The 23,416-nt window shown below is 42.5% G+C and overlaps 1 gene segment (V, D, J or C); it reads right to left on the reverse strand.

Annotated features, from left to right (window-relative positions):
* LOC124243863 (T-cell receptor gamma chain C region C7.5-like) overlaps window positions 1-23,416 on the reverse strand; it is a 61,725-nt gene that overhangs the window by 37,786 nt on the left and 523 nt on the right.

The following is a 23,416-nucleotide window of genomic DNA, read 5'->3' on the forward strand; positions in this document are numbered from 1 at the left end:
CATTCCCAGACAAGACTTTAATTCCTTAGGGAGTCGTGTTAAATGAAGCTTTGGGAACATAATGGTCAGGAGTGCTTCCTGCTCAAGGTGGGACCTAATGTGTGAGCATAACCCATGCTGGCCTCCAGGAAAGCTCAGGAAGTGCGGCAGAGGAGGCGAGCCTGAGGCTGGGAGCCCAGGCGGGAGGTAGTTGAGTTTGCTCCTGTGGGAAGGCTGTGGTGGGGCAGAGACCTGGGGGAGGCTGTTGCTGAGTGTGTTGGCACCTCCAGTAATGGGGGGTCCCACCAGCAGAGTAGTCAATGCCCACATTTTTTTCTGTGACGTTTATGTGAGGATTGAAGTATATGTCTGAAACTTTTTCTTGTCTCAAACTTGTCATTTCTCTCACCTAATCCAGTTGAACTGGGATTTTTACTGAAATGATAGACATAGGACGAGCCATAATTTGTTTTGGTTTCTGCTGGTGCCAGAGCATAACTGTATTTTCAGCGTCTGCAGTAGGCACCATGTAAGACATGTGAGCTCTCTCTCTGTTGCCCTGGAGTTTGACATTTCAGGTTGCTCCACCTTTACCTGCCCTTGTCCAACTGCCAACAAAAAAGGGGAATTCCCATGAACACCTGCCACAGAAAAAGAAAACAATATAGAATCTCTTTCACCTCCTGTCTATGTTGAAATAATGGAGGAGCAACTCAGAAGCCCAGAGGGAGAAAATTATTTCCAGCACTATCCTCCTGTCTACTAGATTGTGTCACCAAAGAGAAGGCAGGAAAGTGAGGCCCCTGGTTCTTGGAGGGATCACGCCAGTGGGAAGAGGGTGTGGTATGACTTGGTGTAAGAGGAGGAAGTGGTGGGTCAGGTGGTCCTAGGGGACACTTCGCTATCTGCTGCAGAGCTGAGCAGTTTTGACAGTTCTGATGACCCACCGGTGCTCAACAGATGGGGCAGTAGGGTTCACCGTCTGAATGGGAATGTGTCTGTGGGGTGGATGGGGCAGTCTGGAGTTGACCTAATTCTGTTTCAAACTTTCATTAATTTTCACATTATAGAAACTTTGTTCCAGAGATGTGAGGATATGGCTTTTGTGTCATAAAATAAAATTGGTCCGCAAATTAATTTTTTGGGATTCGGCACTCAGGAGTATGAAATATGGACAGTATTTTACAATATAAATAAAAGACAAACCAAAGTTTCAAATTCACATTATTCATATCTCATTTTAGAAGCCATAAACATTTTGATTTGAAACACAATGGAGCATTTTGTTTTATAATTAATTGGGATGCGACCATACAGATTATAACTCAGAGAAATTAAATTTCACTCATAATCTTGGTGCCCCTCAAGAAGAGACGGGATTGAAGTTGCCGGAAGGAATATCAGACAACCTGTGGGAATGAGATTGGCTTCCACTTGACTTGGACCTTGGAACTATCTGATGAACACAGTGTCACAGAGAGGGGCATTTTTAATTAACGTTCATTTTTTTTTTAAGATTTTATTTTTTTCCTTTTTCTCCCCAAAGCCCCCCAGTACAGAGTTGTATATTCTTCGTTGTGGGTCCTTCTAGTTGTGGCACGTGGGACGCTGCCCCAGTGTGGTCCGACAAGCAATGCCATGTCCATGCCCAGGATTCGAACCAACGAAACACTGGGCCACCTGCAGCGGAGCATGTGAACTTAACCACTTGGCCATGGGGCCAGCCCCCAATTAATGTTCATTTGCACATGTAATAGTAAGCCTTTAAAATTAGTATAAGTCTAATATGTATTGAGGATGTGCTAGCTCTGTTCTAAGTGTTTTCTTGTCTTATTTCACTTACACTTCTCAATCTTGAAAGTTAGTGATACTGTTATCTCCCTTCAGCAGATGAGAACATGTGGAAAAGGTGACTGATCCCAAGTCACAAAGCTGGTTGATGTAGGAGCTTGGATAAGTAATAGATGCTCATTGAAGAAAATCTGAGTAAAGGTGTTACGAAGTGCTGCAAAGAAAAGCCGTCATTTACTTTTAAGTGTTTTCTCCACACATTTATACATAGTATGATGTTTGCTTGGATCATTACACATATTTTTTTGAGTTAAAAATATATTTTTAAAAACATTTTCTAAAAGTCTTTTTATTTTTTATTTAAAGTTTTACACACAGTTCCATATTCTGTTCTTTTAGTTAACTTTATACTTTGAAAATATATCAGGTCCTTAAAAAATTTATGTGAATATCATTGTTAATGACCTTTGAAAATAATCACCCTCCTATACTACTTACCTACCCCTTCTGATGTCGGCTGAGTTATTTAATTGCTTTGTGTCTCAGGTCCTACGTCTATAATTGTGAAAAAAATATCTTTCAGAAACTTCAGAAAGTTACATTATCACTCTAAAACTGATAATGAACATAAAATAGAAATAATAGTGCCTGACACATAATAAATCCTTTATGATGTTTTCCAGTTATATTTTTATTAGTGAACAAGAGAAAATTACCTTATTAAATAGTATTTTATTTATAAAAATTTTTGTAGTTCATTTTTTAAAAATTTATAAAGTCAGGGCCAGCCTAGTGGCATAGCAGTTAAGTTCCCATGTTACACTTCGTCGGCCTGGGGTTCGCCAGTTCGGATCCTGGGTGCCAACCTATGCGCTGCTTGTCAAGCCATGCTATGGCAGGCATCCCACATATAAAGCGGAGGAAGATGGGCACAGAAGTTAGCTCAGGGCCAGTCTTCCTCAGCAAAAAGAGGAGGATTGGCAGTAGTTAGCTCAGGACTAATCTTCCTCAGAAAAAAGAATAAGAAGTGGTTAGTGTAACAGGCAAGAAGAGCCAGATTATCTGGGTCCCTACCCTACTCTGCCAACTAGCCACGCACCAGCTGTGTGACTTGACAAGTGACTGAACCACTTGGTACCCACTTACCTCATGAGTCAAATATGCTTGATGATAATGGAACAGACCTTGTAGGTAGTGAGGGCTAAAGGAGCTGATATAGTCAAAGAATTGAGACCACTGATAGAGGACTTGCACACACACACACACACACACACACACAATGCTAGTTCTTCTGGTCTTGGCAGATTCTTTCTCTTCTTTAACCAGCAGATCAAGAGTTACCCAATATGGTGGGCTCATCCAAGGGTCTCAATGAATTTGGAGCTCTGTTCTGATGATATCATATGGGCAGAATCCTTGTCCCCACACCTCCTTGAAAAACGGCTTTGCTGCATCCCTAATTTACCCAGACACCCTAGTGTTCACTTACAGAACTGCAATCCTTAAACTTTCCAGTGTGGTCTCACATTTGAGTTCGAAAAGCATTGACTTCTCGTGTTTGGCTGATCATTAAGCCTAAATTCGCTAAGCTTTAATTTCTTTAGTTGTAAAATGGACCGATAACAGTTATATTGTAGAGGGGCTGTCTTGAGTATATATGATAATAATGGCTCATGGCAATTCCTGTCTCAGTCTGAACCTTGCCCAATTACTGAGAGTCTCTGGATGGTGAGATGATGGACAGTGGCACAGCCATTGTGCTCTCTGTCCCCAGATGGGACTTTAATTCGTTGGTAAATAGTGTCAAATAAAGCTTTGGAAGCACAATTCCTGGGGTCAGCTGGAAGCTAATGAGCAAGCCTAATCCAAAATGGCTTCCTGAAAAGCTCTGAAAGTGCTGCAGAGAAGGAGAGGCTGAAGCCAGGAGCCCAGCTGGGTCTGGTTGTGGTTGCCACAGTTTGGGAAGGATGTGGGTGAGCACAGACCCAAGGAGGGGATCTTGTGTGGGTCGTCTCAACAGATCTAGTACTGTGGGTACCATCCAGCACAGTAGTAAATGGCCACATCTTCATTTTCTATGAAATTTACAGTAAGGATTGCAGTGGAAGTTTGAGAATCTTTTCTTGCCTCAATTTTGTTTTTCTTCCCACCTAGGTTAGCTTGAGCTGGAGATTTTGTTGAGCTCACATAAATCAAATGCTCCAAAGCCTCATACGTTTTCTGCCGGTACCAGTGAATGTAGTCCCCTTCAAAATTTGAGCTCGTTATCTTGCAATGTATGTCAATACTTTTCTTTACTTCTGCAGAAATGGATATCTGGGACTGCTCCACTTTTGTTAACCCAAGTCCAACTGTAAGTAGAAGAAGAGAATTTCCAGTGAACTTCTGACAATATAAGAAACGTTAAAGAATTTCTTTGCTCACTCATCTAGACCGAAATGGTCAAGGAGTGTGACTCACCAGCCCAGAAGGACAAGAAGGTGAATGCTTCCAGCAGTGACATCCTGTCTGCCAGGTTGTGTCCTCAAGGAGAAGGCAGGAAAATGGGGACCTGGTGACTGGATGCCTCAGGTCAGTGGCAAGTGGGCGTGGCCTGAACTGGGGACGGGGAAGGAAGTGGTGGGTCAGGTGGGACCTTGGCCTTTAGTGCCGGCTGCAGGGCTGAGGTTACTGATTTCTGTGGGCCTCATGCCCTGCTGATCTCAGGAACGGGCTGATGGTCTCCTTAGGGCTCTTGGGGTGAAGGTGAGGGGGCCAGGGAGGCAGCTTGATTGCTGCAGAAATGGGAAGGGCTTCTAGTTGTCTAGGAGCTATTTTATGAAGGCTTTTTCTCAGCATAATATTTTAAAATGTTTAATAACCATTAACTTTTATAATAGCAAATATTTAATGAATACTTTCTATTTGTTAGGCTTTGTTTTCTAAATGTTCTCTTTTAAAATCTTCAAGGCAATCACACGATATGGATGTTTGTAGTTTTCATTTTATAGATCAGGAAAATGAGGCACAGAGGAGTAATGTGACAACAAAAGTCATGCGGGTGATAAGGGCTCATGCTGGTAAAGACACTAATTGAAAAAACTCAGAGAAACAGGGTAAAGATGAAAATAAAAATGCCCATGATCATGACATTAAGACCAACAACTATTATCATTATGATGAGTTAACTTCTAGATTTCTTCTTTGCATATATATGCATATTAATATGACTTTGTGAACTCTAATTATATTTATAAGTTACATGTGGAATACACATAGAGTTTTGTATTCTTCTCCTTTCGGTTCATACTATATTCTGAGCAACTTCCCTCATCATTGAAGCGTTTTTTAATGTCGGCCGCCATTCCCTGTTCATCCCTATCACTTAGAAGCTGCCTGACCCTGTGCAAATTTCTTAATCTCTTTGTGCTTCAAATTCCACATCTGAAAATGGGTGCGATAATTCTACCCAACTCAAAAGTTTGTGCAGATTAAGTCACTAAAAGTACTTAGCACAGTCTGCAGCATCTATCAAATTTTCAGTAATTGTTAAATATTATCACTGCTACTACCATTTTGTTAATTTAACTTCTCCATGCTGTCAACCATTTTATTTTGTCCCCAACTTTGATTGCTAAATGCTTTGGTGACCATTTGGAAATAGAAACCTGGGACAGCAGTCAAATATTATTAGCATTTCATTTTTCCATATTTGAAGAACCTCTTTTCCTCCACTTTTTCTCAGCTAAGCTTCTTCTTTTAGTGTTATGATCCCATATGGTTTTCTCTGAATTCTTTGTGTGTATTAGAGCTCTTTTAACTCTGGACAGCGGTTGTCCCTGAAACTTATGTCCAGCTCTGTCACATATCGTGTGGGATCAATGTGAAAACAGACTGGCTTGGGTTCTCCCGGGGAGAAAAGAGGGGAAGAAGCTGGCTCAGTGGCTGGATTTTTCTCCTGAGGCAGCTGCCCTGTTTTCCCTCTTTTCCAGTAAATATCTTTTCTGAGGTGATCAACACTGGGAAGTTGAATGTTGAGGAGCAGAGGCTGGTAGACCAGAAGGCCCATGGCCCACAACTAGAAGGACTCACTGTTCCCCTGCACAGGGGATGAGGAGAGGGTTAGCGACGCTGCAGCCAAGGCCAGTGCTGCTGCAGGCGCTCGGCTCTGGTGCCTGGATGCTGCCACTGCTTGGGAAGCCATAGCTACCCTGGAACCAGGTCCCCTGTACCACTATCCCTGCCAGACCTTTCCTTCCAGCTCCTGCAACTCCAGCATCTGTGTGTGTGTGTGCGTGTGTGTGTGTGTGTGATAGGGGTGGCACTCTTAGGAAGTGTGTCTAAATGGTGAAGCCCACCCTATCTACCTGACTTTAGCTGCAAGGGTGGCTGAGAAAATGTATCTAGACATTTTCTATTCGTTCTTTCTTCAACACTCATAAGATGGGAAATTCCCTAAACACACTTTTGGATGCTAGGAGCCAGAGAAGAAAAATGACCATTTTAGAAACGTTCCTGGAAATGAATTTTTTTATTTGCTAGTTGTTTCAAACAAGGAAGTAAATGAAGGTAGAATTTATCTTTTACTTATTATTTTAAACGCTTTCAGAAAATAGGCATTTCATTTTATTTACTTCTCAAAATATGAATAGTTCACAATAATTGAAGACATTCTATGTGGTAAGCACGGTGCTGCAAACATTTGGGCCCCATTATCTCATTTAATCTTAACAAAACCTATTAAGTGGGTGCTTTCATTATTGTTCCCATTTTTGGAGGGGAACAGATGAGACATGGAGGCTTTGACCGAGCAGACATCTTGTGCAAGTTCTGACAGGAGGAAGTGGCAGTACAGTAATTTGTACCGGAGAGTCTGACTCTGGAACCCATGTTCTTAAACAAGACATTGTACTTCACATATATATCTCCTTTCCTCTGAAGACTCTAGAATGCGTGTTCTAGGATTCCTTACAGGGAACATTCTAAATCTGCTTCCTCAGAAATGCTTGCTGAGAATCCTTTATTCAAACATGTATTCAGCAAATGTTTACTGAGGATTCGCTACAGGCAGGGCATTAAGCAGATCCTGGGAATATCAGAAAAGCCAGAGACGAAAGTCCCTAATTATGTGGCATTTATATTCTAGCGGCACTTGCATTAATCTTACTTCATATGATGCAACATTTGGCACTTGCAGTAACATCCTATGACCTGGAGCACCCTTCCTTCATTTCAAGTCCCTTTTTATTCAGTCTGTGCCATCCACACTCCCTGGAAATCTCAGGACAAAGGATCGATGACTGACTCACTCAGGCTGTTCTCATCAAGTCTCAGACAGAAGCCCTGATCAGGGGGCAATCAGGTCAACCGGAATTTGGAGCATGAAGGCTGGCATCACACAGGCTCAGCTGGCGGCTGTCTGCCTCCTTTCCCTGCTGACTCTAGGACTGAGGTACCTTTCAGGGAGCACAAGGCAGGGCCTGAGTCTGAGACTGGGGACCAGGCTGAGGTTGCCCATGTGGAAAGAGCACAAGTCCAGAACAGAAAAGGGATTCTTGGGCTGATTGTCTTGGCTCCTCTAATACTTTGTACCCATTTATATGTGGCTTCATCTACTTTATTCTGGGGACTTTATAAAAAGAATTGCAGTGGAGGAGACAGGATCTCTCAATACTGCCTATTTCTTGTTCCCATCTAACTGCCTCTGAGCAGGTGTTGTAATAGACCAACTATTTATCAGATGCTCCAAAGCCTGATTCATTTTTGTTGGTATCAACATATGATTAAAGTAGGAGATGCAGTGTTGAGTACAGAACATGAAGAAATTTATCCTTCTCTTCTATTGTCAATATAGATATTTCTGGTTGTACCATTTTGACTACTAACTAGAAAAAGAGAGAGATAAAGAGAATTCAACAGAAGTTTTCTCTAAAATAGTCAGAGGTAGCATTAAAAATTTTCTTTAGGTTCTCACCTAATCTGAACAGAAAGAAGGACAAACACATTAGCCCAGAGGAAAGCGCAGGTGATAGCTTGTAGCTAGACATCTTGTCTACCCAGGCTTTGCCTCCAAGGCAAGGAAGAGACTTGAGAACACTGGTGGCCAGAAGCCTGAGAGATCAGTGTCAAGTGCATGTGACCACTGGCGTCAGGGAAAGAAGGTCAAGTGGGTCAAGTAGGAGCCACCATCCATGACATTTCTGAGGTTTCTGATTTGTCTGGAGAGTATTAGTCAGACTGTGTCAACAGCAAACCCACCAGTTCATTTCCAGATAGTTAGGTAGATAGACAGGTAGATATAGATTTAGATACAGATATAGATGCAGATATAGACACAGATAAATACATAGTCATAGACATTGACACAGATATAGATATAGATAGAAAGATATAGAGATAGAGATGGAAACAGAGACAGAGATAGAGATAGGTATATCTAGTGCTGATAGCAATTTTGCAAATGTCCCTGGAGAAAGATTTTTCTTGATTAATTGTCCCAATTATTTCACACAAGTTATAGACAAAAGTGAAATTTGGTTACAGGTGTGAATAATTAATCTTACTGAGTCCTTATTCTCCTGCAGGCTTCATGCTAAGCATGTTGGATTTAGAACCTCATAATCCTCACAGGAGTCGCTGGAGTGGGCATCACATCGCTGGAGATGCTCAAGTCCACTCTTGTGCTCTGACTCCAGGGTCTGGGCTTTGTGGTCTATGGAAAGACCTTTTTTCCCTGTGTTTGCCATGATTATCAGTTTCTCTCAGGGCTCTGGAAGTTGTCTGGTTACTTCATTCTAACAACACTGTTTTCGTTGGTTCTTTGACAATTCTTTTTATCTAGACTAGTTTTATCTTTCCTTAGAGCCAAGAAGCTTCATGGATTCAATTTATTTAAAACCCTGTATCTTGTCTATGTAACTCTTTGTACTTATTACCTCATAAATAGGGCCTCTCATAGCACTTAAGACTCCTTTTTACTAATTAAAAACAGATGCACACCTAGGCAGAATAATTAGAAAAAGGCACTCTTTCTCCAGGCTGTTGCAGCCCTGCTCCTGGGTGTAGAGTCGGGTGGGCAAGGGATGGGATTTTTGTCCCCACTGGTGCCCCCTCACCCAGGCACCCTTGAGCAGGGCATGTGGTAGAACAGACACACACTACCACTGAGTGTTTGTTGCAGAGGAGCATCATTATATGTAAATGATACATCTCATCTCTTTCTTGTTCTGATAGTGGAGGGAGGCGCTAAACTTACAGACGTAAAATGGTTTCCTCCAGTTTGGAACAGTCTCTTTCTGGCTAGCTCAGTCTCGTTGGAACAGCCTTCATCTTTTCTGTTTCACTCTTCCTCCTCTCATCCCCACATGACATCACTACACGTGGGAGGAGTGTTAGTTCTTATAGTCTCCCCCTGGCACCCTCTGTGTCCTCACTGACTTCCAGCCCTTTGCCCTGCTGGTCTCTGGGATTTGGCCTCTTCCTCTGAATTGGCTGGTGCAATAACCAGACCTGAAACCCACCAGTGATTCACACCATGCCTTGGGATATGAAGTTCCCACCCTGAAGCTTCTCATCCCCATCCTGAGTGCGCTGCGTGCCCTGGTCCCCTCAGCATCTCTCACCTTCTTAGAGACCCTGAGAGGCATTTGGATCTGCTACATTTCCCTGAGAAGTAAAATAATGGACCTTACCTTCTGTCTGAGATAATCAGGCCATTTCAACATACAAAGTGTGTAAACAGGAATCCACATCAAACCAGACATTTGGGGGCACAGTTACCGGCATCTGTGGAGATAAAATTGACAACCATTAGATTCCCCTTCCTCTTCCCTCTGATAATGATGCACTGACTTGAGAAGCACAGGAAGTGCTGCAGGCTGAAGCTGAGGTCTAGCCAGGGCTGAGGTCTGGACTCAGGACCAAGCTTGCTCCATGTAGGGAAGGATACGTTCACAGTCATGATAAGGGCTGTGTGTGCTTATTATCTTAGTTCCAATGATACTGTAGGCTCCCAGGGGCCAATATATTAGGTCATCATGTCTTCTTCTGTGAATTTTATATTAAAGACTAAAGAGGAGCAGACAGAATTTTATGTACCTCATGGTTGCACTTCTTTGCCTGTAACTGACCTTGAACGAGGGTTTTGTTCAAGTAAATATTTTATACTCAAAGGCCTGATTTGGTATCTATCAGTACCTCTGTATGTATGAAAAGTTATATTTGGATACCTTACAGTAAAAACACATGCTTCCTTTCTGCTGTTGAAATAAATATTTTCAGTTGCTTTGATTGTATCTATACAATTCGAGCTATAAAAAAAAGAATAGCACTTTGAAAAAAATCACAAAATTATCAAGAAATAAAACATGATTTTTTAAAATCCCTCAACCAATCTGAGAAATATGGAAACAAATTTATTCCCACAGTGAAGAGCAGATGAATATTTGTAGCCATAACATCCTGTCTGTCCAGGCTATGTGCCCAAAAAGAAGGAAGTCAGAGGAGATAGGAACATGGAACAGGAGGAGGGAGCCACCTAGAATGCTAGCAGAGGAAATGGGTACTCAGAGCCCCGAGCCCAGATCAGTCGTTTCTGAGGTTGTTAATTGGTAAGCACTATATGGAAGCTTGACCCATAACTATATGACACCAAAATAAGCAGTCCATTTACTAAAGTAAAAGTCATTCATACCTTCTTATCTTGTTAGGTCTGAAAATATTTCAGGAAGATTCTTTATTATTATTATTGTTTCATCAAGATTATTTTGTTGATTTCAGTAGGAAAGTTGGTCCAAGTTACCCAGTCTGCTATGACCTGAAGACACCTTTTGACTTTTCCAGGTGAGAGTCATCATTGGTCTCTACGCCCACCAGCCCTCAGGATACAGGTCAAACACCTCCATGACCCCTCACACAGACCTCTGCTCTGGTCCCTGGGGGCCCAGGGCCTGGGGAGTCCCCTTGCTTGGTGTGGAGGTAGGAGTGCTGCCTCCTCACGTCCTCACTGGGAGAAGAGAGAGATTACCGAGACATTGCCAACAATGCTCTTTGAGAAAGTCTCTGCAGAATCAGTGTTCCCCAAGATTCTGTAAACTCCTCTTGTACCCAGGCTGTATATAGTTCATGACCAAAGGTTGGAGTTATCAGTTCTGTCCGCCTCATGCCAAGTCTTTCAGAAACATAGCTTGCCCTGGGTTTCTCAATTTTGGCATTGCTGACATTTTTGGCTCAAAACTTCTTTGACAGGGGGTGCTGTCCTGTGCATTGTAGGATGTTCAGCAGCATCCCTGGCATCTACTCACTAGATGCCAGTAGCACCCCCAATCCATAGTGACAAGCAAAAATATCTTCAGGCATTGCCAATGTCCCCTGGAGGGGGGATTGCCCCCAGCTAGAATCACTGTTCTTGTCCCTTTTGTTACGGATGCAGGCACACCTTGTGACTGTTGCCTTATGCCTTGTGCTCAGCCAAGACTGAGACAAAATAAAACTCTTAAATATCCAGACACAAAAATTCTACTCACTCATGAGCAATATCATTTAATATCTGTAGCATCCTGTCTTTTCTTAGAGATTTCTCTCCCTCATCTGAGTCGATATAACTGCAAATACCTCCATCACTTAATTAGCATCTGGCACTGCTGCCTTGCTTGACCAGCTGTTACCTGTTGCTTTCATATATCCTGTGCTAAATTTCACTTTTCTACACCAGCCATATGTTTTAGTCATTGTTAAATCCCCCTAGTGGATCAAGCATGATGTGTTCCCTATGTGAGCACTCCTTAAATATTGCTTATCACTAAGAGATAATTCATATTATAGATCTCATTGGAATGGATGTAAGATGTTAAAATGAAACTATAATTCTTTACTTTCATGTAGTGTCTACAATTTCCGAAACACATCCATTAGCTCATTCTATCAATATCATAATATTTTGAGGCAGGAAGCAAGTCTCAGAGGGGATCAGGGTGTAACATAAGGCCTCTCAGGTAGTAAATGGTAGAGCTGGAACCCGAACTTATTTCTTTTATACCAATTCCACACAGTGTACTATAGAAGAGAGCACAAAATCATTCAGCGCTGCTTTTCATTCCAATTCTGCCTGTTATCAATTTGATTTATTTGCTGTCTAATACTCAACATCCTCAACCGTGCAGATGAAATAAACAAGCCTATCTGTCAGCATCAGTTTAAGGAAGGTACGTAACACAACCCCTTGCATAAGGCAGGAGTTCATCGATTCCACGACCTTCACCTCCTTCCTCTCCTCTCTGTTGAAGCAGGCTGAGCACAGATCTACTGTTGGGAGGCCTATTTGGGATTTGGGGTATGCTCTTTACATGCTCTTAGTTCCTTGACTTGAGTGATATCAATGACATCTCCAGATTGAAGAACTCCCCAGCATGAGGTGCTGTGGGGTCTCAGCCCTGCCCTCCTAGAAGATGCTCTGTGAGGTGGAGCTTCATGTCCAAGGCTAGGAAGCAGGCACACCCATCCCCTCCTTCAGAGAGATCCCCCACATCCCCACGCACAGCAAACACGGGCAAGGAGGGAACTGGCTCCAAATGGCCTATTTTTCCTGTACCCAAAGTGTTAGTGAAAATTAATGACTGGAGAGTTTGATTAAAAAATAATAAAGATCTGTAGATAACATATATGAAACTTTGGGATGCTATTTTCCCAAGATACGTCCTTTCAGTGTCAGAAAACTTGATTACAAAAGGTATTTTACTAATCCTTCTTACTGCTTCAACCAGGCTGTGTGTAACAAAAGTAAACTTTCTCGTTTTCTTATTTGGCAATATCTTTACTTGAATCTTCAGGTTCCATCAAGCCTTCTCAGTGGTTCATTCATTTCTATCTTCTCAGAACACTTATATCCTTCATTAAATCAAAGAATATTCAGTTTAATTCTTTATTTCCCTTGAGGTACATACATAATGAATAGCATAGCGCTAATCCTATTATTATTTACTCCATTATCCTATTTGATTGATTAATGATGTTTCATCCAATAAATTAGAATTCTCTGTTTCAACCCTTTTTGTTACAGGACCAAATTTCCTACTTGGGTACATTTGTGGGAACATATTCTGCATCTTCAAATCCTTGATTCACTTTTGAGTTTTTATATATGGTGGCTGCTTCCTCCATGAACCTCTTCTCTCTAGTCAGCGGAAAATGATCACTAGTCACCACAGGCCCTGACACTCAGGTTCTCCTCACTAAGGGGATTCCATTTCTGAACAGCTCTCAGGCTGTTACCAGTGTGGGTGGGGGTGTGCCCAGGAACACTGCAGATTCTGCACACAACGTCTTCAAACAACTTCTCATACGTGTGTTCTGCTCAGTCTCCATGACTGACCCGGGCATCCTTGACTCTCTAGTCCATCCACCTTTGGAGAACACTTTTGTCCTCCCCAGCAGATTGAGTGCTGCACCACAGGTGGTAGTCAAGAATATTTCTTTGTGTTCCATCTGGATGCTCTTCTGTTGCTCAACAAACATAGTTTTTTGTTATGACTATCTTTTTTTTTTGTTAAAAAAATTTCCTGGGACCCAGAAATCAGCAAAAATTGATTACATAATAAAATTCTCAGCAGAGAATCATCTGCAGATTATCTGTAAGTAAACACTGTGGGTGTTAATTTAAATAATTTCTTGTGGCCCTGGATAAGGGAACCTCACCCTGCAGGCTAAAAAACCTAATCATAGGGGCTGGCCTCGTGGCCGAGTGGTTAAAGTTCACGCCCTCTGCTGCAGGTGGCCCAGCGTTTCGTTGGTTCGAGTCCTGGGCGTGGACATGGCCCTGCTCGTCCGACCACGCTTGGGCGGCGTCCCACATGCCACAACTAGAAGGACCCACAACGAAGAATGTACACCTATGTACTAGGGGGCTTTGGGGAGAAAAAGGAAAAAAATAAAATCTTTTAAAAAAAATCCTAATCATAAAGTGAATGGTTAAATTTTCTATTTCCCCTCAAAATGTCTCCTTTAGAAAGCTTTGGCACTTTTTGTTTTGTTTTGCTCATCATTCTGGGATCCAGAGCATAGATTTTGTAATCAGACACATCTGGATTCAGATCTCAGCCTTGATGCTTACTATGAAGTCATTTCATTTATCAAAGCCTCAAATTTGTACCTAAACATATCTGTAAAATTGAATTAATAGTGATAATGGCTATCTCACAGTGTGGTTATTAGGATTAAACAATATATAATACAGGGCCTAACACGTATTGAGTACTCAATAAACAATAGCTACTGTTATTATAGTCTTATCAGAACATTACATTATTTTCATAGAGAACTGAGCTCCTGGAGAAAATGGCTGTATATTCAACTCGGTACATATTAACTAATTCTTTGTTTTTCTTTGGCTAAGCAAAGAAAATAAGTAGAGTCAAAGAAATTTGCTGACCTACAGACTGCCAATTCTAATTCTACCACTTTCAAAATATAACCACGGAATTTTGGTAGTTACTCTGTAACTTTGTAAGTTAAAAAAAAAACAGGGGCCGGCCCAGTGGCACAGCGGTCAAGTTCGCACGTTCTGCTTCTCTGCAGCCCGGGGTTCGCCAGTTCGGATCCCCGGTGCGGACATGGCACCATTTGGCAAGCCGGGCTGTGGCAGGCATCCCACATATAAAGTAGAGGAAGATGGGCATGGATGTTAGCTCAGGGCCAGTCTTCCTCAGCAAAAAGAGGGGAATTGGCAGCAGTTAGCTCAGGGCTAATGTTCCCCAAAAAAATAAAATAAAAAATTAAAAAAATAAAGGCAACAGAACTACAGTAGAATAGTAACGATCAGCATGTGATTGAAACAGTTAAATGTTGACTCAGAAGCGGCCAGAAAGTGGATTAGGATCTGCAAAAGACACAGATCAATTATAACAACTATAAGCAGGGGGTAGACTTTAGGTAACATTATAAAAGTGGCAAGCACTTCTCTAGTCGCAATAATTTAATGAGTTAGAGTTATTTCACTTCTTTATACTTGTTTATTGTTTCAAAGAAAATCAAAAACACAGAATTGGAGTAATCATAATATTGGTTCATAATGCACTGTAATTATTTATCTACACATAGATCTCATTTATGTTACTTATTCTATTCTATTTATATGTTGATGATTTACTTAGTAAGTCAACAAATACCCGAGAATCCATCATTTAACCCAAGAACAAAAGCATTACAAATAATCTACATGCTCCTCTCTATTAAGCTCTTTAACTAGAAAGTACTGAATTTAATGATAATCTCTCAACTCTGTCTAGTTTCCTGTTTTCTTTCTAAAGAAATAGGGGCACATCCTGTTCTGTTAGATATGGGATCATCATGGCTTTGTGGGAAGTGAAATGAAACAAACTAGATAAAATCTTCTTTCCAACTTGTTTTACTTATTTGGGGGCAAACAGAACCCACCTATTCGACCATCTGCTTAACTTCTTTCTTTTGTTCCTCCAGATGGACTCTCCATCTCTTTCTACCTTCCACCATGCCTTACAAGTCAGACCCTCATGGACTGCATTAAAGGTCTTTGTTATTCTCCAGTTGCTGTTTGAAAGCAGTCAATGGAAGCATCAGCAGGAGACTAGGAAGTGCGAGGAGAGTGAGGGTTCTCTCCCGGACAGGTGGCCTTGGGTTGGCTGCATCCTCCCCCAGTGGCCAGTGTATAGTGCCATCTACCCCATAGCCCATAGGTTTATGTCCAAGAACCAAGAGGTGGAGATGAGAGTGCCCACTCTTTTATACCAATTAACTCACTGGAAGAATTTGTTCCTTTTTTCCCAGGGCTTAGAAATCCTAGTGCCCAAGGAAAGAATGCTTTCACCAGATGACACAGTTTTGGTCCTTTGGACGTCAACTTCCATTGGTCAAAATTAAATGGAAATCAGAGAGCAAAGAAACCCATTAGTATAATCCATAGAAGTCAGCCTCCTGGGACACAGAGCAGGGAGGAGAAACATGGAGAGATGATCTTGAGGGGAAAACAGAAGACGTTCTGCAGAGTCACCCCTGCAGAAGGAGGGGACGCACAGAATCTTTGCTGAAAGTCTGTCTCCTTGTCACTCTCCAGGTGAAGATCATATGAGGCCGATTTTCTAGCAACCTTCCATGAAAGGTAGAGGATCATGTTCTCAGGCCATAAAAATGCCAAATGACCTTCCAAAAGGAGAGCCAGATCACATGCCACAATGTGTGCAGTTCTCCTTGAGAGGATCGTATCATTGCAGCCGCATCTGGACAAAAGAGAGGTGAAGAAAGCAAGAAAGTCATAGTACAATGGGAAGACTAAGACTGAGTGTTTTTACTGCTAGCTGTAATACTCTATATCTGTACAACGTGGGGAAAAAGAGATTTTCAAGCCCAATAAGCCACCCTGAGCACCCAAGCATGAACCTTGTCTCTAACTTGCAGACTGGATCAGTAGGAATCAGGACAGAAAATAGGTTTCATTTTGTAAAAGAAGCAAAATTGTTAAAGAAAAAGGGAGAAAAAGTGGTCAAGACAGAGCCCATTGCAGGCCTTTCTAATCGCCAAATTTCACACATCGTCTCTAAGTGCTCAATAATATGCAGAGAGAGTTGGAATATTTTGAAACGTGAATTTAATTTTCAAGCTAAATTTTAAAAGAAAATTCAAAAGTCTTAATGTTTTCTACTAGACAATTTAGAGACTATAAAAAAGACACAGAAAGAAGACTCTATGATCCCAACGTCCAGAGATGACCACTCCAAAGCCGTGCTCTTTCGTCTGAACCCATGCTGGGGGGTGAATGATAAGAGCCCCCAACACAAAACAGTCAACATGGATTTCAGGGGGGCCTCACAATTTCTTGAAATGTGATTTTTACAAGATAATTACTGGGTTACAGACATCACTTTCCCACAGTACTAGGATGTGTGGGGAGCTGGGTGATAGATTTGTTGCATGAAAATAGTGATTCTGAAGAATTTCTTGGATTTTCTTCAGCATTCATTAGATACTATAATGTTGCTTCTATTACTCAGAGTTATTGTGTCTCACCCACTTCAGGTCTGAAGGAAAAATAAGTTGATCCAAAATCATCAGGATCTTTCAGGCATCCAAGGACACAAATCACCCACCCACTAGGTAATGTGGACACCGCAATAATAATCAAAATATTCATCTCAATTCCCAGACATTGCCTGAGTCCCCACTATATTCAGTGCTGTACATTCTAATAGATGCTTTCAGTGTTTCTATGAATCAGCAATTTAAACCACCATTCAACTGACAAACGTTCACTTAGGCCGGGGCTGGTTTCCTCTGGCTGGTTGCCTTTGGTGAGTGTGGTCAAAGTGTCCTTGGGGAAGCTACCTCAGCCTCAAGGAGAAGGGCAGGAGGAGGAAATGACTCCAAATAGGGACTTGTTTTTCCCCCAAATAGAAGCAGTTTGCTCCAAGCACAAGGCCGCTGTCTCCCCAATGTGTGTAAGTCAAGGGGACTATAGAACCATGATTGAAGACTTAGATTTATATTGATTTGGGATGACTACTCATAGAGTATCTTCATGTCTAGCTAACGTCTCTTTAACTAAACTGTAATAGTCAGTCACAGTATGCCAGATGTGGTGCTAAGCCCTGGTATACAAAGTTGTGTGTGTGTGTGTGTGTGTGTTCCTGTATGAGTATGTATGCTAGTTGTTGTTCTGTTTGTTTATTTCTTATCAGCTAGCATTACTGAGCTCTCACAATGTGCCATGCACTGGACCAAGCCCTTAGTGTGCATCATCTCAGGAACCCTCACCACAACCCACGAGGTAACTACAGGACCTTTGTTGTACAGGTGAGGAGATGGGCTAGAGAAGGTATTGGCCTGACACACAGCTGGGCAGTGTCAGAGACCAGGTCAGACCTGGAGCTCTCTGTACCAGAGGCCTGGGTCCTAACCACTTTGCTTTACCATATGTGTAGCCAGATAATGGCAGCATAGCAGGAGAAAGGGGCTCTGCAGGAGCAACCTGCAGCCTTGACAGAGCAGATGAGATTTGCAATGTCTGCTGTGACAGTGCCTGGCTCAGAGGAGTCAGTCAAACACTTACTGTTGGATGAATGGAATCTTAAGCCGGAAAATGAGCCACTCAAACTCCAACCCAAAGTAGACTTTGATTCAAACTCATTAAGTAGCAGTGTTCATAAATTTTGTGCAAAATCAAATACCACCACTCCAGGGCATGCATCTGATATATTATCATTGCAGTCGGCTCTGCTTGTAATTAGATTGTGCTACATTTGGTACATTTTAGCTTGTATGAAAATGAATAGCATTTAATCTAATATCCAGTTTTGTCAATCAAAGGAGATAGGTGGATCAGAAAAAACTAGTGTAATGCAAAATGACTAGTACAAAAAAATTCTTAGAAATGATGTGACATACATATCTCGGCAGAAAATAAAAGAGAGAGTGGGGGAGGTTGACCTAGATGAATAAACGTGGGCGCCATGGGAATGCCTGTTGGGCAGAGAGTGTATTCTTGAGAAGACAAGGCTGATCATTTGCAGCTACTTATACAAAGCTTCCTTTTTGAGAAAATAAAGAATTTGGCAACTCCACATACAGTCACTCACATGAGTGTTCTTCTAGAAAACTGCATAAAAGCATATGAGTGGTCACTGTGCTTTCCCAGGTCATAATAGTGAGTGAGAAACCACTGAACACTTATCGACTGACGTGGCTCTAACATCTGCCTCTGTGCTCCTCCCAGAAGGCACAACAGTAGGTGGCGGAGTCTTCTTTCCCTGCATTGTGAACGGTGAGCGTGGACACAGAAGGTTCGGGTATCTTGTCTACCTCAAATTTGCTCATCGCAACACCTGATTCCATCCTGACATCGTTGTCAGATGAAACGTCCTGCAGGGGCTGCAGGGCTTGACCAGGGCTTTCCTGATACCAATATAGGGACGTCATAGAAATTGTTACACCAGATAACACCCATTCTAAGCAGGCTGTTTTTGACAGTCTTTTAGTACTGGAAAGTTGAGGTTGCTCTGGATGGCCTACACCATACGCACACACTGAAAAAAAGGGAAAGCAGAGAGTTATGCTCAAAAACTTAAGATTTTTTTAAATATTACAAAATTAGAGAATATCTAATGTGAATTGAGGGAGGAAAACAACTTGGAAGCTCCAAGGACTACAACAGAGAAGGCTTGGAAGATGACAACATGTCTGCATGAACTGCCCTCTCCTCCAGGGCAGCCTGCATCCCCTGCTGAGAGGAGTCCCAGACCATGTGGCTTGGCTGAGTCCACCAAGTCAAACCTCCCACTGGGGAGGATGAACACGGCTCCCTTGCCTCCTTGTGAACGAGCGTCCTCACCACTGTTAGCACATCCACTCTATGTGAAGACAGCAGAGCAAGCTCCTCCACCTTAGATCACACCACATGGTACAAACAGCCGCCATAGAACTCTGAGAGGACTCGTTTATCCCAACAGTACTCATGAACTTCCCAGTATGTGCAAGGAATGATGCTAACTTTTGGGGGTGTAATAAAGATGCAATGATAGGGCACCTAACCGTGGACAGCTGTCTACAGGGAGACCATGCTGACTTAATGCTATCACCTTGGTCATCTCTGATTTCTCCCACTGCCTGTCACAGAAGACATCCTCAGTAACCTGAGTGAGTAGTCTGCCAATAGTTGATGGGAAGAACGGAGGGTCGTCTGGGCTGTTTTGTGCATTGTTGGGCCCACAGGGAACTTCTGCAACCAGCTGGAGAGACTTTGTTTCCTCAATCTGCTGCCATCTGTTCAGCTTCCCACACACCCTACAGCTTAGAGGGGTACCGGCACCTTCAGGGCTCTGAATACTCTATTCTGGTTTGTTTTCTTCTGTTTAAGGTTCACATTTACGTCCTCTCCCTCAGCCACCTGAACGATATATCTCTACCAAACCCCAGCTTCTCCTCTATGAAACTGGGGTTACTCTTTCTGGATTCCTGAGTTTCCTTTTTGCCTGTTCTTCTTTCTCTAACCCAAGACATTCCATCTGTCCTAGGGTATTTTTACAGACTGCTCTTCCCCAATCTACCAAAAAATTGCTATATTCCAGATTTCTCCTCTCAGTTTGACTCTCCACCTGAGGGATCTGTTCCTATTCATGGCTTTAATTAACTTGGGGGAGGGGGTGGGAAGGGATGATAGGAGGAAATTACAGGTCCATCCCCATCCCACACTTCTCCTGAGCTCCATACCCACATATCCAGCTGTCTACTGAGCATATTCAAGTATGTCTGACATAGGAGCTCAAACTGACTTTATACATAGCCCAGGGTTAACTCATTCTCTCCCCCAACCCATCTCTTCTTCCTGTCTCAGTGAAGGATGTAGCTATTCACTTTGTCCAAGCCAGGAACCTGAGTGTCAGCCTCAATTCTCCCCTCTAACTAATTCATTACATTTCGATCCCTGTGGATTCTGCCTCCTAAATATTTCTTGGCTCTGCTCCTGCCTCCACAACACTCATCTCCATACGTCTAACCTTGGCCTCTCCTACCCAACTTCCTCAAGACCACAGGATTGATCTGATCAGGTCAAGTCCCTGCTTCACATTCCTCACCCTGCTACGCCCTTTGTGTGAGGATAAAGTCTAGAGTTCTTGGGCCATAAGGCTCGCTATCATGGCGCCACCACCTCCCTGACTCTCTCAACTTCATCCACTTTCCGCCGGTCCTACGGATTGACTCGCAGATTTTCCTATCTGGCTGCCGTGTATCCCACTTTTCTGGCTAATTCCTGTTCATTGTTTTGGGCTCAGCTCAGGCACCAACTCCGCCAGGAAGCTTTCCTTACCCAGGAAGTCAGGGATGGACACGCCTCCAAGTGCTGTCTAGGAATGCCACCTTGCGCTTCCCTCTCTCATAGCACTTCCTGCTCATTATTCTCTTGCTAGACACTAAGAGTTCCCAGGGTAGGGAGGCCATGCTTATTGATCTTTGCCATCTCAGGCGTTTGCTGAATGGATGAAGGAGCAAAGGAATGAGGGGATGAATAGACATTGAAGTATTTCTTTTTGGTGAAATGGCAATGAAAAAATCAACATTTTTAATATAAATTTTAAAAAGCTTCACCAAGTAATGGACACTTACTGAATGCTTTAAAGATGCCAAGCATTTTGAAGCACTTATCATATTCAGCTCCATACATTTAGCTTACTTAACTTCATAAATAGTCCTCATGAAGCACTTGAAGAAACAGGTGGGGAAATGGCTCAAGATTAAACAGTCTTCAGAGACAGATTTGAGACTCAGACTTAATTCCGTCTGACTGTAAAGCCTGTGCTCTTCGTATAGCTCTCTTTCTCCTTCAGTTTTCTCATCTATGCAGTGAGAATAAAATGAGTATCTACTTTATGGGGTTTTGGTGAATAATAAATAAGATAGTCCCGGTGGAGTGTTTAGAATAGTGCCTGACACACAGCAAGCCCACGAAGAAATGATGGCAATTACTGTCATACTCTGTCATGTTGCTTTCAATTAACATGCCCTGGGGCATCAGCAGAAATGCAGCAGCCATGCTATTGGCATGCTGAATCCCTCATTTAGAGAGAGACCAGCTGGAATGATCCCAGAAAGCAAGTGACACTGAGAGTGAAACAAGCTGCAACCATTTCTTAGAAATCAAAGTTCAAGAATCCGGCAGTGATTCCCCTGAAGATGAGATCACTCCAGAAAGATCTAGAACTGGTCTCTAAATATTTCCCTGTAGGATTTTCATGCAGAAAAGAGCTAGTCTATCACCCCAGAGGTTGAGGATGAAATCAAGTGGTGTAATTCAGAGAAGATACATTTTTGGCACTGTTGTTTTTTCCATTTTGGAGATGAGAAAACCGTCACCTAGAAGAGTTAAGACCTTGCTCAAGGTCACAGAGCTCATAAATGGCAAAGCAGGAGTCAGTGAGGGGAGAAGACAGGGTGTAGAGCGGTGTGGAGGCTCACAGCAGAGCACTGGGCAGCTCCTCTGGGGAATGTGGATGATCCTGTTCCGTAACGAGATGAGTGAGGAGCTTGCTCACCTGTTGGCCACACTCCTTATTATCACCAGTTCACAGAGCTCCCTCCTCCATGGACTCAGGCACTGAGGTGGGGGCAGGAAGCAGAAAGGGTTCTGTGTTATTAGGACAACGGGGAACTCAAAATGAAGGAACAACCTGAAAACAGAGCTAAAGTAATTTTCAGCCCCCTCCACCCTGATCCCCTCTCACACGTACTAGGGGGTCTTAGCCTCGACATAGACCTTCAGGAGAGGATGGGGGTGTTGGGCTCTTTCACAAGCAGGTGTGTCTTAGTTATAAATTTCTAACTACAAAAACAGATGTTCAGGAAGACAGACAGATAATGAATTAAGGAACCTGAGGAACCAATTTCCTTCAGATCATTTAGACTTTCCTTTCATTAATTGTTTTACTGATGCTATTAAGCTGTACATAAATTTTGAATTTTCACATGAAAAGGCATTTAAATTCAGCTTAAGCGTCAATGAGCTTTTCTTTTTTTCCCTTCATATAGCAACAGAGGGGTTTCTTGTTTGGGGCCGGAGGATCAGTAACAGGTTTTCTTTGCAAAAAGTTGACTGGCTTTATAAGAAGGTAGTGATCATAGTGATATCTGATTTGTATGATTTTGCTTTAATACCAAAATCAAAGTCATATACTTTTAGGAGTTAAACCACATCATTTTACAGAGGAGAGAACAGAGGTCGAGAGAAACCGGAGATCCACCCTATTTCCCATATGAGGTAGCATCAGGGGAGAATTGGAAGGCGGAGGGCCCAATGTCCCCCCAAAGCTGACTGCTTCACCCTGCATGAGGATTGTCATCTACCACCACGATCTGAGCAGTGGGCCTGCTAACGGACGAGGGCGCTGAGAAGGTGGCAATATTGTCTCCTGTGCATCTAATTGCTGACTCCTCTGTTGCAAAGCGGCTGATGGATGGTGGGGCAACAGCTTAGAAACTGGATTTAGGAACTGACATCCAGTCTCAGCTTTCAGCCATTTTGTGGTCAATCTCTAGAGAGTCTTTCATCTTTGAAATTCCCTGCAAACTATTTTATTTGTGCATTCTTCAGGGGAGATGGTCAGATTCTTAAATGGTCAGTCTATAAGAGTGCAATAGAAATAAATGTGAGTCACCAATTTGAGCCACATACTAAAATTTTTCTAGCCGCTGCATTAAAAAAAAAAGTAAAAAGAAACAAGTGAAATTATTTTAGGACTATTTTTATTTAATCCAAGATATCCAGAATATTGTTTCAACATGCAAATCAATATAAAAATTATCAGGTATTTCACTTTTTTTTAGACTAAGTCTTCAAAATACAGCTTGTATTACACATGCAGCCCTTCTCCTCTTGGCTTATTGGACCACCTACGGTTCAAGTGCTCTATAGCCACATGTGGCTAGTGGCTACTGGATTGAGCAGCACAGATCCTCCTCCAAATGTTTCAGAAACGCTGAGCTGGATGATCTTAGAAAGGTTCCTTCTGATTAGTAGTAGCACCTGTCTCCACACCAGGCTATGCCCTAGTGGCTCTTTAGTCTCATCCCGTTACCTGCAGTGGACCAGGGGAGGGGCGTCTGGGAGAATCTAAGATGCTGAGGGATGGCCCCAGGCCAACCCAAGGGACCCAAA

Source organism: Equus quagga, chromosome 8 (assembly GCF_021613505.1).
Source record: "Equus quagga isolate Etosha38 chromosome 8, UCLA_HA_Equagga_1.0, whole genome shotgun sequence".
In the NCBI taxonomy this organism is placed as follows: Eukaryota; Metazoa; Chordata; class Mammalia; order Perissodactyla; family Equidae; genus Equus; species Equus quagga.